Genomic DNA, 13,080 nt, shown 5'->3' with positions numbered 1-13,080 from the left:
GACTACTGTAACTAACATCTCGGAATGGCCTTGGGACACCACATCCCCTGAAAACATAACAATGGTCAGACTTGACTCTGATGAGTCTGAGTTATAGATGCTCATTTCAAGGACTCATTACTGAGAGTACTTGGAGAGCCCATTCTTATTATGGAATCAAAAGATTTAGGGGGGCTTCCCTGGTGGCGCAGTGGTTGAGAATCTACCTGCCAATGCAGGGGACACAGATTCAAGCCCTAGTCTGGGAAGATGCCACATGCCGCAGAGCAACTAGGCCTGTGAGTCACAACTACTGAGCCTGTGCGTCTGGAGCTTGTGCTCTGCAACAAGAGAGGCCACGACAGTGAGAGGCCCGCGCACCGCGATGAAGAGTGGCCCCGCTTGCCACAACTAGAGAAAGCCCTCGCACAGAAATGAAGACCCAACACAGCAAAAATAAATAAATAAATTAATTAATTAATTATTTTTTAAAAAGATTCATGGGGTCACAGACTCCCCAAATACCCATATATCTGACAGAGCCTGGGGAAAATCTTACTGAAGCTAGGACAAGAGAAGAGCCATGTAAATAAACTGAAGGCATCAACTCCTCCCTAACAACGCCGTGTTCTTAAAAATCTCAAAGAATAGGAAATAACCAAATTCAAGAAAAAATGTCCCAGAACACACGAAACCACTGATTTAAGTGTAAAGCACTTTTCTTTAGGATCCCTTTCTTTCTGTGTTTCTCTCTTCCTTTTAATTAGTTTGTACTTTTCAGGACCACCCAGAAGCTTCACTATTTTAAGATTTGCCTACCTACTTCTTTCTTGGTCAAAGCCACTGGTGGATCTGAAACAGCAAAGGAAGGTCCAAATACTAGATTTCTATTTCTATTTTCTTTCAAATAGAATTCAAGTCCGAAGAAAAAAATATAGAAAATGGGATCTGAAGTGACTGACTGTACACCATTCAATGTTCATGTCATTTTTCACAGCAATCAAGTTAAGATAACAGCAACACAGCAGCACAAATCTCAAAGTTAAATAGTAATTGTCTACATAATAAGGTACCTTCCCGTCAACTTTGTGAAAAAATTAATTATATAGTTTGAGTTCTTTTTAGTGTTATGTGAAGCAAATAAGTAGATTAAATTTGTTAGCATTTTCTAATATAGAATCCAGCACGGGTACACATAATACAAAATATAAATTTTACTTATCCTTGTTAAAGTAGTCATATTGGAGAAGAATAAAACTTCAGTATGATCACCTTGTCAGAAGTTCCCCCACTGAGTCAGGTTTCTCATTTTTGTGAAGCTCCTTAGCTTGGGTTCAAATCTCGCCTCTGCTATTTTTTAGCTATATGACCTTGGGCATATTTCCTCATTTATAAATTGGAAGTAATAGTTGTGAAGCAAGGATGTGGATGCAAGTAGTTTATCTGACAGCTGATCCAAGAGGTGCTGGTGGGAAGTGAGTGAGTGAGAGGGGGAAGGGGGAGAAGACAATAAACTGCTGGGCTGTGAGCAGTTACTGCTGTAGGTAACTGGTGCAAGCCTGCTGGACTACTCTGGGTGTGTAATGCACCTTGGACTTTGCCAACTGGAGGGATGAGGGAGCTGGCGTATTAATCCACCAACCCCTGTCAGTCACTGATCAAACATGTGGCTGCACAGCCTCTGCCAAACAGGGAGAATCCTCAAGCAGCAAAACTGCAGGTGTCCAGCATGTAGAAGCTTTCAGGAATGGCAGGAGGTGGAGAGACACGGGTGAAGCACAAACAGCAGCCAGCACAGAGTGAGGATTAAATGGGGTAATGTATGCAGAGTCCTTGGCCAATGCGTAGTACTTAATAATGCTCAATAAGTTAGTTTTCTTACATTTCTTTGAAGTGGGGGAGGCAGGCCTATATCTTCTGTGTGTGTATGAATGTGTATGTGTGTGTGTGTATTTAATTTCTATCCTTATTTCTCTACAAAACAGGGATGTCTTCTAATTAGTGAAGTTTATTGGATGTGGTTCTGAGATTGCTAAAAATTATATAGAGATGTTTATGACTTTGAATTTACAGCCAATGGGTTAGAAAACAACTAACCACTGCAACTGATCACTGCCATTAAACCACAGAAATTAGATTTCGTAGGAAACTGGAAAGTTTCACCACTTTAAATGCAGAAAGTGAAGTATATTCCTGCTCACAATATCAGTGATTTCATCCACATAGTCTCATTCACTGTGGTGGGAGAGAAGACCTGTGTTCCTGCAGTCCTCATAAATGACATATCAGTGAAATCAAAGCTTAGATTTCATAATCATGTTATGCAATCTGCCAAATTAAGAATGATAGCAACCTTCACTACTTCTCACAGTTTATTTGCAGCTTTCTCTTCAAAGCGCAACAACTGGTAAGATCTTTCCTATTTATATGAAATCTGCTTCTGGTTAAGGATGCCTGCTCCAAGATGGAACACCAAGGCATTGCCCTTTCCTATAACTTCCTGTCCCCAATTCAAACCACTCACAAATTTCCTGTTAATAAAAAATGACTGTAATTAAAATCTTTTACTCTGTGCCTACAATTATGTTCCATCAATTCCAGAGCAATTTTTTCACATTTTAACATCTCTGAAATGGACTGTGTCAATTTCGGCGGCATCTGACAACCTCTGGCTTCCAGGCACCAGTCATGCTATTGCTGTCAGTGCCTGTGTATGCGCAGTCTTTGTCTTAGCTGTTCATATTTTGTCACTTCAATTGATGGATGTGCAATGGCCATACTTTCCTGTCAAACTGATTATCATTTAAAATATCAAAATTATACTATGACTCATCATTGAACAAAAAAGTTGTGTGCACGGAAAGGCATGGGAATAGAACAGTTGGAAGTATAAATTTGACATTAGTGAAGCAAATATTCATGACAGAAGAATGACAACAATTCCATATGTTCTTTCAAAGCAAAAGCTAAGTGCCTTCCAGGATGTAAAACAAGAAGATACAGATAGGAGAAATGTATTATGTTTTGTTATTGAGATACATGCACACAGATTACTATCCTCTGTCAAACAATGCAACTGAAGTAAGAGAAATTGCCAAATCTCTGGGATAGATGTGGTTTGATTAATTAATGTATCACACAGAACTATTGTTAAAGCAGTAAACATCAATTTGCCTAAAATTTCTTGCTAACTATGGATAGAAGCTTCTTAACTTGCACCAATATATGATTCAACTGAAGGAAAAAAACGAAGCTTTGAGCTTAGTCAAAATGGAAAACTTTTAGAATGGATATTAGGGACTCAGAAAAAAATCATGAAGGCAACAATGGTACACTCTTAAGGTTACATCAAAATGCTCTTCGTGGCACACAGGACAATGCTGTGTGTAAAAACAAGGATAGGGATCACCTGTAGTTGCAAGGTGACTTAAGAGAATCAAACTTTGAATATGAAGAAGTTTCAGGAATACCTTAACCAATTTATGCTGCTTTCCTCTTACTGAGGCTCAAGAGTAAGATGTGATAAAATGTATGTCTAAAATCTAAAATCTAAAGTCTAAAATCTTTCAATAATTAGCTCAAATTTTAAGTGATAAAACACACTATGTCATAGTTTAATTGGCAGTGTTTGTTTTTTTTTCTAAGTGGTCCATAAAATAATGCTGTCACTTACAATGGATGGCGTTCTATTGTTGAAATAGTAGTAACAAGAGCTAGTAATTCTTGGAGACTGTATATGCCCAGCACCACGTTTAGCACTTTATGTACATTTCCTCAATTAGTCCTCCTATGAACCTTAAGAGGTTTATAAAAGGTGTCCTTAACATCTGCACATCTTTGACAAGTAGTTTCCAAATGAGTTCACATGAGTAATATTTTTTTTAAATACGGTTTAGCACTTCTGTGGTATTATTAATAATAGCAGTAGTAGTAGTAGTAGTAGTAGTAGTAGTGGTAGTGGTAGTGGTAGTGGTAGTGGTAGTGGTAGTGGTAGTAGTGGTATTCTGGTCTTCCAGTTGACATAGATAACTACAATCAAAACCCTGAATCTAAAAATGATGGTGAAGACACCCAAAGGAGGCTCAGTACATGGTCCAGTTCACTGAGACCAAATGAGCAATGTAACTTTCTTACTTTGTGTAGGAAATAGAATTTGGATAAGTATTATTGAAGAAGAAAAACCTTATTTTATACATATTTTTATTCAATGTTTATTGTGTTTCAGTAAATCATGAATAGTAGACCATAGCCAAACCTAAGGAAAGCCAGATTACGTGGAAAAAAAAAAAAAAAAACCACATAGTAGAGGAAAGGATATACCTGAAATGTAAAGAGAAATTCCATGTGTAACAGCTCCTCAGATGCTGACATGGCCCTTCTCCCAACCTAACTGTGCGAAGGGCAGTGAGTTTCTGGTTCTGAGCACCTCTGAACTGGCAGATTCCTCACTCGGCACCAACTGTGTTTTCCATCAAACTCTGGGCATGTCTTCATGAGAAAGGCATTGGGGAGCCAAGTTCACTCACTTTCTTTATGTCATGTTCTTCCTCTGTACCATTTATTTACTGGTTCAGTAGGAATATAAAGAGAAAGTAAGGTGAAATCAAAGCTGGATGGCCACTCTCAACTCTCTTCGAAGCAGAACCAGTCCTTGGGGTCTGGTCTCGTTCACCAATGTACAGATAAGGAAACCAATGCTTAAAGAGTTCTGTAATTTGCCTAAGGATGCCCAACTAGTTAAGTATTTGCTCTAAAAGGGATGTGAACCCCAGTCTGACATAATATTCTATTCAACTGATATACCACAGTTTGTATTTTCCAACTATTAGCATTTAGGTTGCTTGCGGTATTTCATAATCATAAATATAAACATTATGGTACCAAATGGATTTTAGTTTACTACTTTCAGTGCATTAACTTAGATTACTGGTGCCCAAGTGTTGGATTAGTTTTATGACCCACATTTTCCTAGAGGACTCTCTGGAAAGACTATATCAGAAATAGCTGGGTGTGTCTATTTCACTACATGTCTTGTTAGTAGTATTTATTACCAAATTTGACTAAATCAATAAAGGTGAAGTGTACCTAATAGCTGTTTACACTTGCATATATTCATCACTGGTAAGATTGAAAATTTTTATGTTAACTGATTTGAATTACAGGATATGTGAATGAAAATATGTATAAATATTTATGTGTGGTGGTCTGGCTATCAGTTTACCTATATCTTTTACCATCTGTACAGGAAAGATCAAGTTTTCTCTTATAGAATGCCCCAAAAATTTGAGGTTGTTTGCAAAAAAAAGGATTAATTCAAAATGGAAATAGATTGCTTCCTTTTTTAAAAATGACTTTTAAAAAGCTACACAGTTGTTGGAGGACAATCTGTAATTGTGTGAAACATTATGAAAGTAAATGGGGTATCAAGCAATCCACAGATCTTATATCTGACTATATGCTTAATTTAAGCTTTAATTCTGTGGGGATATAAAAGAATCTGTCCTTAAATTAGAATACAAGACAAGCACATATTCAATTTTAGAGTATAAAATGAGAGCTAAATTATGTCATACCCCCAAGTGAAATTCACAAGAGAATGAAAGCCAGAATAAATAGGGAGGAAATGAAAATTGATCTGCCTCTTAAAGAGGGTAGATAGAAGGGTAAAGAGAGGACACTATTTTAGGTGAGGAAAAAAAGCTCTATTAGCCCTGCTTGATGGAAAGAAGCTGCGTATCCATGCAAAGTCAGCTTTCCCAGAACAAAGTGGGGAAGCTGGGAAGTTGCAGAAAAGGAGTTTCAGAAAGAAGATACAGTGGAGCCAAGTGACTGAAAGTCCTGAATGCCTGGCACTGGAATCCAAACTCGACCAGGGGCAAAGAGAGCCATGGAAAGTATGTAAGCAGATGTGTGACAGGAGAGCAGTGGGCTGAGTCTTGCAGAGATGTGCAGGGCAAAACGTGGGTAGAAAGGCAAAAACATGGGTAGAAAGGCTACTTCAAATGCCACCACAGAAAGCCAGGTAGAATAACAAGGACGCAAGCCAAGGGGGGTTCCCAGAAACATTTCCAAATGAACAACCACAGGCTAGGGTGACTGACTAAACCTGGAGGTGCAGCTCTGCCTGTGGTTACAGCAAAGAGGGAGCGCCGGTTTTAGAGGAAAGAGTCACCAATTTCCAGGTGTACATTTGTAAAAGAATGCAAGGTCCCAGAAATGGCAAAATCATCTCTTTGTAATTAGTAGACTCAAGTTAGGCACAGTAAAGGTATTTTAAGGAAATTGAACTAAGTAAATACACTTCCAGCCAGGAATCAAATTGGTAAGCATTATAAGCATGGCGATGATCATTATTTTCCTCACTGTGGTAGCGTGAGTTTTACTTACTTTACTTATTTATAATTAAATCACACCTTATTTCACAAAGGATCTCACATACAGTGAGAGTGTAGCTTCAAATAATCAATTCTTTGTTCGTTTACTTAGTCTCTTTATTCTTAAATGCATGAATAATATTAAATGTGTCCATTAAAGCGCTGTTTCATATTTGATATACATAAGGAAAGATTAAAAAATTACACGTCACCACCTGTAAATGTATTCTACTTGGCTCCTATTCTGATGTATTTCAACTATTTCAGTTCTTAAAACTGCAAGCAGGTCATCAGAAAAGCTCTGAGATACATTATATTCAACTCTAGTCAAGTATACATAACACCAGTTGCACCTAACTAGCAACAACACAGAGTATGTGGCCATTATGAACATAAAACTAATTCTTTCATGTTTATCTTGCTGGCTAAGATCATGGGAATTACCAAAATATTTACTTTCTGCACTATGTTCCCATAGACAGTTATAATTGTGATGATACTTTAGCAGTCATAAAGGCAGGCTTGATACTGACACCAGACTTCCTCCTTTTGTTTGCCTTTTAAGAAGAGGTCATTAATAATAGTAATGATTAGCCATCTCAGTCATCACTCAATCCAGACAGGCGGCACAATGGCCCTTGCATCAAATCTGACCTGTGACGTAGAAGTCTTTAAGTCTTGTAAGTGAGTCTTGATAAGTCCCTCCACACAATAGGATTTCCTATTATAAACATCTGTTTTCTCACATGAACCATGTTGAAAATGTTAAAAGTAAGTTTCTCTTTCCATATCAGTTTGTAAAAGGAATAATCAATCAAAAAGTAAGGCTGAAGGTCCAAATCTCCTTCCCCCACTGATGTAAATTTCCATCTTAACTTCCCCAGGGGATTTTAAAGTTCAGTACTAGGGAAGGTAACTATTAAACCTCTAAAGGACACAATAAAGCTTTTCTTTTTTCAAATAGCAGATAACAGTTACTAAAGATATTAAATGCACTTTGAAAGAAAAGAAAAAGGCAAGATGCTATGCAACGTGCCAATATTCCTTCCAACTCTAGGATTGTACGTAATCAGGCCCCCAAACCAGTGCACTGTTGCTCTTTAGAGATTCCTCTGGAATCAGGTGGAACACGTGAACATTTAGAGCAGAAGAAGTTTGAGACAACCATTTGGAAATACCAACACTGCTTCTCCTTGTTTTCCTGCCATCTGCAGGACTTCACCGTACAGAATCTTAGTCATCTAAGCTGTTTACTAGGAAAATAAGAAGCAGATCTGTATAGAGATTAGGAAGGGCAAAAAGGATTCAGCCACATACCAACTCCAAGGGACAGTAACTACCTAGAGTGCTGTATTCAAAAGGATTCTGAGGCCATGGTGTCAGCTCAACAGGAAAGAGTCTATGATGATTATAACGTCTACCAAGGCCATATGAAGGGGGAGTAGCAGCCCTTGTGCCAGATTCTTGCCTCTCCTTTATGCAGATGCACACATCTCCCTAGAGAAGTTTCTTGTTCCTGGGAAAATATATGGTTATTGTGAAAATGACCAGGCTGATCCCAGAATACCAGAAATAAGGGCTGCAGTATCCTACTCTGCTTTCACTAATTTGTTAAAATGTGCTTAAGTTATTAACTCAACTGAAAAAACCCTTTCCCTCTTAATGACTGATAGTGCTATGCAACAGAAACTTCTGCAATGATGGAAATATTCTGTATCTATACTGTCCAGTGTGGTAGCCACTCACCACATGTGGCTATTGAGCAGCTGAAATACAGCTAATGTGGCCGAGAAACTGAAATTTTAATTTTACCTCATTTTAATTCACTTAAATATCCATTTAAATAGCTACATGTGACAAGTGGCTACCATATTAGATAGCCAATATGTTTACAACAGAATATGACTAGAATATGTCTGCCTGTAATGTTGAAGTAAATCCCCAAAGGATGGGTACCAAGTCTATTTGGTTTATTGAGGTATGCTAAGTGCCTAGAACACTGCCTGAAACATAGCATGTGCTCAATAAATATTCATTGAATGAAAAAATGGATAACAAATGAACTGGATAAAAGATTTTTCCTCTTAGGCCAATCCTGAGGTATGTGTAGTTTTGCAGCTTTTGGCTTCTGTACAGCATAATGAGGGGGAGATGTGTGTAATATCACAATTAAATACTCTCTCAGGCTCAAACCAGTAACACATTGACCTAAGTAGACTTACTTAGGTAAGTCTAAGGAGACTGTATTTTCCATAGAGCTTCAAGTGGATAGAGGGTCAGTAGAGGCGTATTTAAATTCTGCATTGAGGATCCAAATACTCTGAAATATCCTCAGAAAAGTAAGAAAATTCATTTTAGAGTTTCCCTAACAGGTACTCTGATAGAACACTATTTTAGGTAAAACTTTTCCAGCATCACAGGAAGACAATAGGGATAATACTATATTATCAAATCCACCGACAGAACTATGTTTATGACCTCTTTTTGGAGACGCCAAATAAAACATTTAACGTTTTTCTTAAAGTGATAGGGAGTATCCCTACAAAAACACATTTGGTATATATAACTTTCAGCAACTTAAAAAATCACATATAATAGTCAGCAACACCAGCATTTATTTGCCCTCCAAAAGTACTGAGAAGTGGCAAAAATGGAAAAGTGTTACTAAAGAGACAGATCAAAGAAAACACTGATGAATTCTGTTCCAAATGGGATGGTATTTTTTTAATACTGATAATATAGTGTGAAGAACACTATCTTTCATTAGCAATAATGAATTCTAAACATTTTTGCTTTGTGAAACCGAGGTTATTAAGAAGAAAATATTCCAGAGTTGACTATGGTATTTAGCCTGTCTTGTGACACATGCCATCTAAATAACAATACAATAAACCATTATGCAGTGCTGTTTGAACCGCAAATAAAACATCTTCTGAGCACTTTCTCTTACCTCTCAATACTGTGGGGACATCTGACCTTGAACTGAGAGTCTCTTCTGAAAATGTTGCCCACATGTCTAAAGTTCTCCCTCTCACAATGTATTCTGCCATCCACCCTCAACCAAACCGTCTAAATTACATTCAGATTTTTGTGGTATCATAATAACTTCAATATGGGATATATTTCAACATTCTGGTCAGAGACTCCTTTCTTCCCCGCCTCACCCTCCTTCCAAGTTATTTCAGGTTTGCATATTTCATTTTCACGTCTCAGCGGGATACCCATCACATAACATTTATTTGTGAGGTCTAAAGGCATAATGTGGAGGATTGTGAACCAGCATGTCCAAACCACATACTGCATGCGTACGTCTTAAAGAATGAAAAAGGATTCCTTTTTTTCTCAAGATATATAAGCTGTCTCAATAGTGTAAGTCCAAAGTGAATACCACAACCTAATTAAAGATGAAGAGCATAACAAGCAGTATTAAAATGTCTTTTTTGATTCATTCTTCTCCGAGTTATGTTTTTATCAAATGTCCTGTCTCATTAATGACTTCTATAGACATAACAAGTATACACACCTTCTAATCTCATCAAATTCAGAAGAGAGTTGAAGTAATTTTTTCTTACATGATTTGGGAGGTATGATAGTAGAGAATACAGAGGCAGGGTAGAAAGGAGCTTTGAGAAGATGCTCAGTCCATTCACCTGCCTACAGGGATGAGCATACTTACATACTCCTGGCAAATGAAGCTGTTTTTAAAGATCTCTGGAGTCAGAAATACCACAGTCTCTCTTGGGACTCAATTCCTACATTTGAGAATGTTTATTTCTAGGAAATTCTTCCTTTGGGTCTAAGCAGGCTTCAGGGCCAGCTTCAGAAGCATGCAAGCTGTGTAATTGCACAGGGCCCTGTGCTCAGTTTAATGCTTTGTTGTCATCATCTTGAAATTCTTAATAATTTAATCTTTGAATTTGTGTTTTGTAAGTGAAGTCTGATAAGACAAGGAAGCGCGTGTGAGAAGGGAAAATATGTGCAATATGCATGCCTCCTCCCTCTTTCCCCCCATTCCCATACAGCCCCATAGCTCAGAATTCCCGTGGCCCCAGGATGAGTGGGAGTTCACAGAGACTCAAAGTAAGCAGGAGGAAGGCCTATTCTGTCTAGACTGATTAAGCGAAGGAACTGACAGCCCTGAGAGGCTTTTCATTTGAACCAGAACTTGTTTTGAATTAAGAAAGAAGGCAATAGATTCAAAGAAACAGGAATGACTAAGGAAACCCACTACACTCCTGTTACTTCCCTGTATTAACCAACCATTTACACTGAAAATGATAACATAGAAAGAAAGGGAAATGGAGTGACACAGAGCTCCTTTCCCTTCAGTCCTTCCTTACTTAGCAGGAAGCTGAAGGTAGAGAGTGTTGGTAGATGTGCACTGGTTAAGAAGTAAAATAAAGACAGTTAAGTTTTGTGCAGCAATTCTGCAGTTCCATAAGAACAAAATGCATATGAGCTACAAAATACAAGTTGCATATATTGTATATGTATTGTATATATTGTATAATTGTGGCAATTCTTTAAATTTTTCTTTATTTAGAACTACATAAATAAATAGCAAACAAAAATACCACGATGAGAGAGTGACTACAGAAACTAAAAAGCTATGTGGTTAGTACCTGTTTTAACAGCACTTTAGCATATTTTCCTACTTTTTTGAACAAGGGATCTGCATTTTCATTTTGCACTCAACCTCGTAAATTATACAGCTGGCCCTGCCCTGCTTCCTCATGCTCCAGACTCGATCCACTGCATCTGTTCTGCCAAATCACCTCTTGTTAGCTTCCACCCTTATCTCCATTCATTCACCCCAACAAATGTCAACTGCGCTATGGTCAGGCATTGTGCCAGGCACTGAGAATATAAAGATGAGTAAGATATAATTCCTGCCCTCAAGTGTAGTCGAGGAGACAAATCACCATGAAAAGGTAGTAATATCTACCTTGCACGGCTTTAGTGAGGACTATAAATAATACATATAAAGTAGACAAACCACTACTAATGATGATTAGCACTCTACCCAATTATCTCATTTAATTCTTATTACAATTTACTGGACAGCTAACATAATTGTTTCCATTTTAGAGCTACAGAAGCAGAGATTTAGATCAGCTAAGAAACTTGACCAGAAGGACTTTGCTGGAACCAGCACCTCAAGCCACCCAAGTCTTTTTGACTACTAAATCTGAGTTCATAGTGATAGTGATAGTTAATATTCTTATTAATATAATCTTATACAGATGGCCAAGAAGCACATGAAAAGCTGCTCAACATCACTAATTATTAGAGAAATGCAAACCAAAACTACAGTGAGGTATCACCTCACACCAGTTAGAATGGGCATCATCAGAAAATCTACAAACAACAAATGCTGGAGAGGGTGTGGAGAAAAGGGAACCCTCTTGCACTGTTGGTGGGAATGTAAATTGATACAGCCACTATGGAGAACAGTATGGAGGTTCCTTAAAAAACTAAAAATAGAATTACCATATGATCCAGCAATCCCACTACTGGACATATACCCTGAGAAAACCATAATTCAAAAAGACACATGCACCCCAATGTTCATTGCAGCACTATTTACAATAGCCAGGTCATGGAAGCAACCTAAGTGTCCATCGACAGACGAATGGATAAAGAAGATGTGGTACATATATACAATGGAACATTACTCAGCCATAGAATGGAACAAAATTGGGTCATTTGTAGAGACGTGGATGGATCTAGAGACTGTCATACAGAGTGAAGTAAGTCAGAAAGAGAAAAACAAATATCATATATTAATGCATATACGTGGAAGCTAGAAAAATGGTACAGATGAACCGGTTTGCAGGGCAGAAGTTGAGACACAGATGTAGAGAACAAACGTATGGACACCAAGCGGGGAAAGCGGTGGGGGGTGAAGGTGGTGGTGTGATGCATTGGGAGTTTGGGATTGACATGTATACACTCATGCGTATAAAACTGATGACTAATAAGAACCTGCTGTATAAAAAAATAAATAAAATAAAATTCAAAAAATATATATATATAATTTTAACCATTCTATTCTTTAATTTCTATTATTACAGTGTACATTTCCAGCTTCTCAAAGGTCGATTTTAGCTGTAATTTTATCAATCTAAAAATAATGTGTACTCTAAATTTTTTCTAATTTATTTTACTGTTTTGTTAAGGATATAAAATATAGCTTGATTTTTTTTTTATTCTGACAACCCTTTGACCCAACTGTAGAAAATTAGATTCAACTGACAAAGCTTGTGATTTTCAAAATCGTGTTCATGACTTTGTTGGTAAAATACCGTATACAGGTTAAAAACATGTCTTTGGACGCAGACAGACTTTGGTCCAAATTCTGGCTCTACCACTCACTAATTTCAGAAAGGTACTTAACTCTCAAAGCCTAAATTTTCCCATATGTAAAACAGGGATGAAAACAATACCTTAACTATATTATAGGTCCTTGTTTAAGATTAAATGAGATAATCCTTGTGAAACACTTAAAAGAAAACATGGTACCTAGTTAACACCCCAAAATTTCAGTTTTAGTACTATTATCTTTAGTACCATGTTTTCACATCTGTGTTTAAAAATGGATCTGAAATGACTTTTTTGTTGAAACGGTTTCCTCCAATACAAAAAAATAAGTTCAAGCGTCTCTGATTTCAAAGAAGTATATATTTCTTTGTAAATAAAAGCATGCGTTAACGGCACCTGGTAGTCA

The 13,080-nt window shown here is 37.4% G+C and overlaps 1 protein-coding gene across 2 annotated transcripts in view; it reads right to left on the bottom strand.

Moving 5' to 3' along the window:
* The window catches only part of BBS9 (Bardet-Biedl syndrome 9), a 447,702-nt gene that overhangs the window by 76,283 nt on the left and 358,339 nt on the right, over positions 1-13,080 (bottom strand). The window lies entirely within an intron of this gene.

The sequence above is a fragment of the Delphinus delphis genome, chromosome 9, assembly GCF_949987515.2.
Source record: "Delphinus delphis chromosome 9, mDelDel1.2, whole genome shotgun sequence".
Lineage (NCBI taxonomy): Eukaryota > Metazoa > Chordata > Mammalia > Artiodactyla > Delphinidae > Delphinus > Delphinus delphis.
The sequence above is the reverse complement of the archived record's forward strand: the minus strand, read 5'-3'. Positions and strand labels throughout refer to the sequence as shown.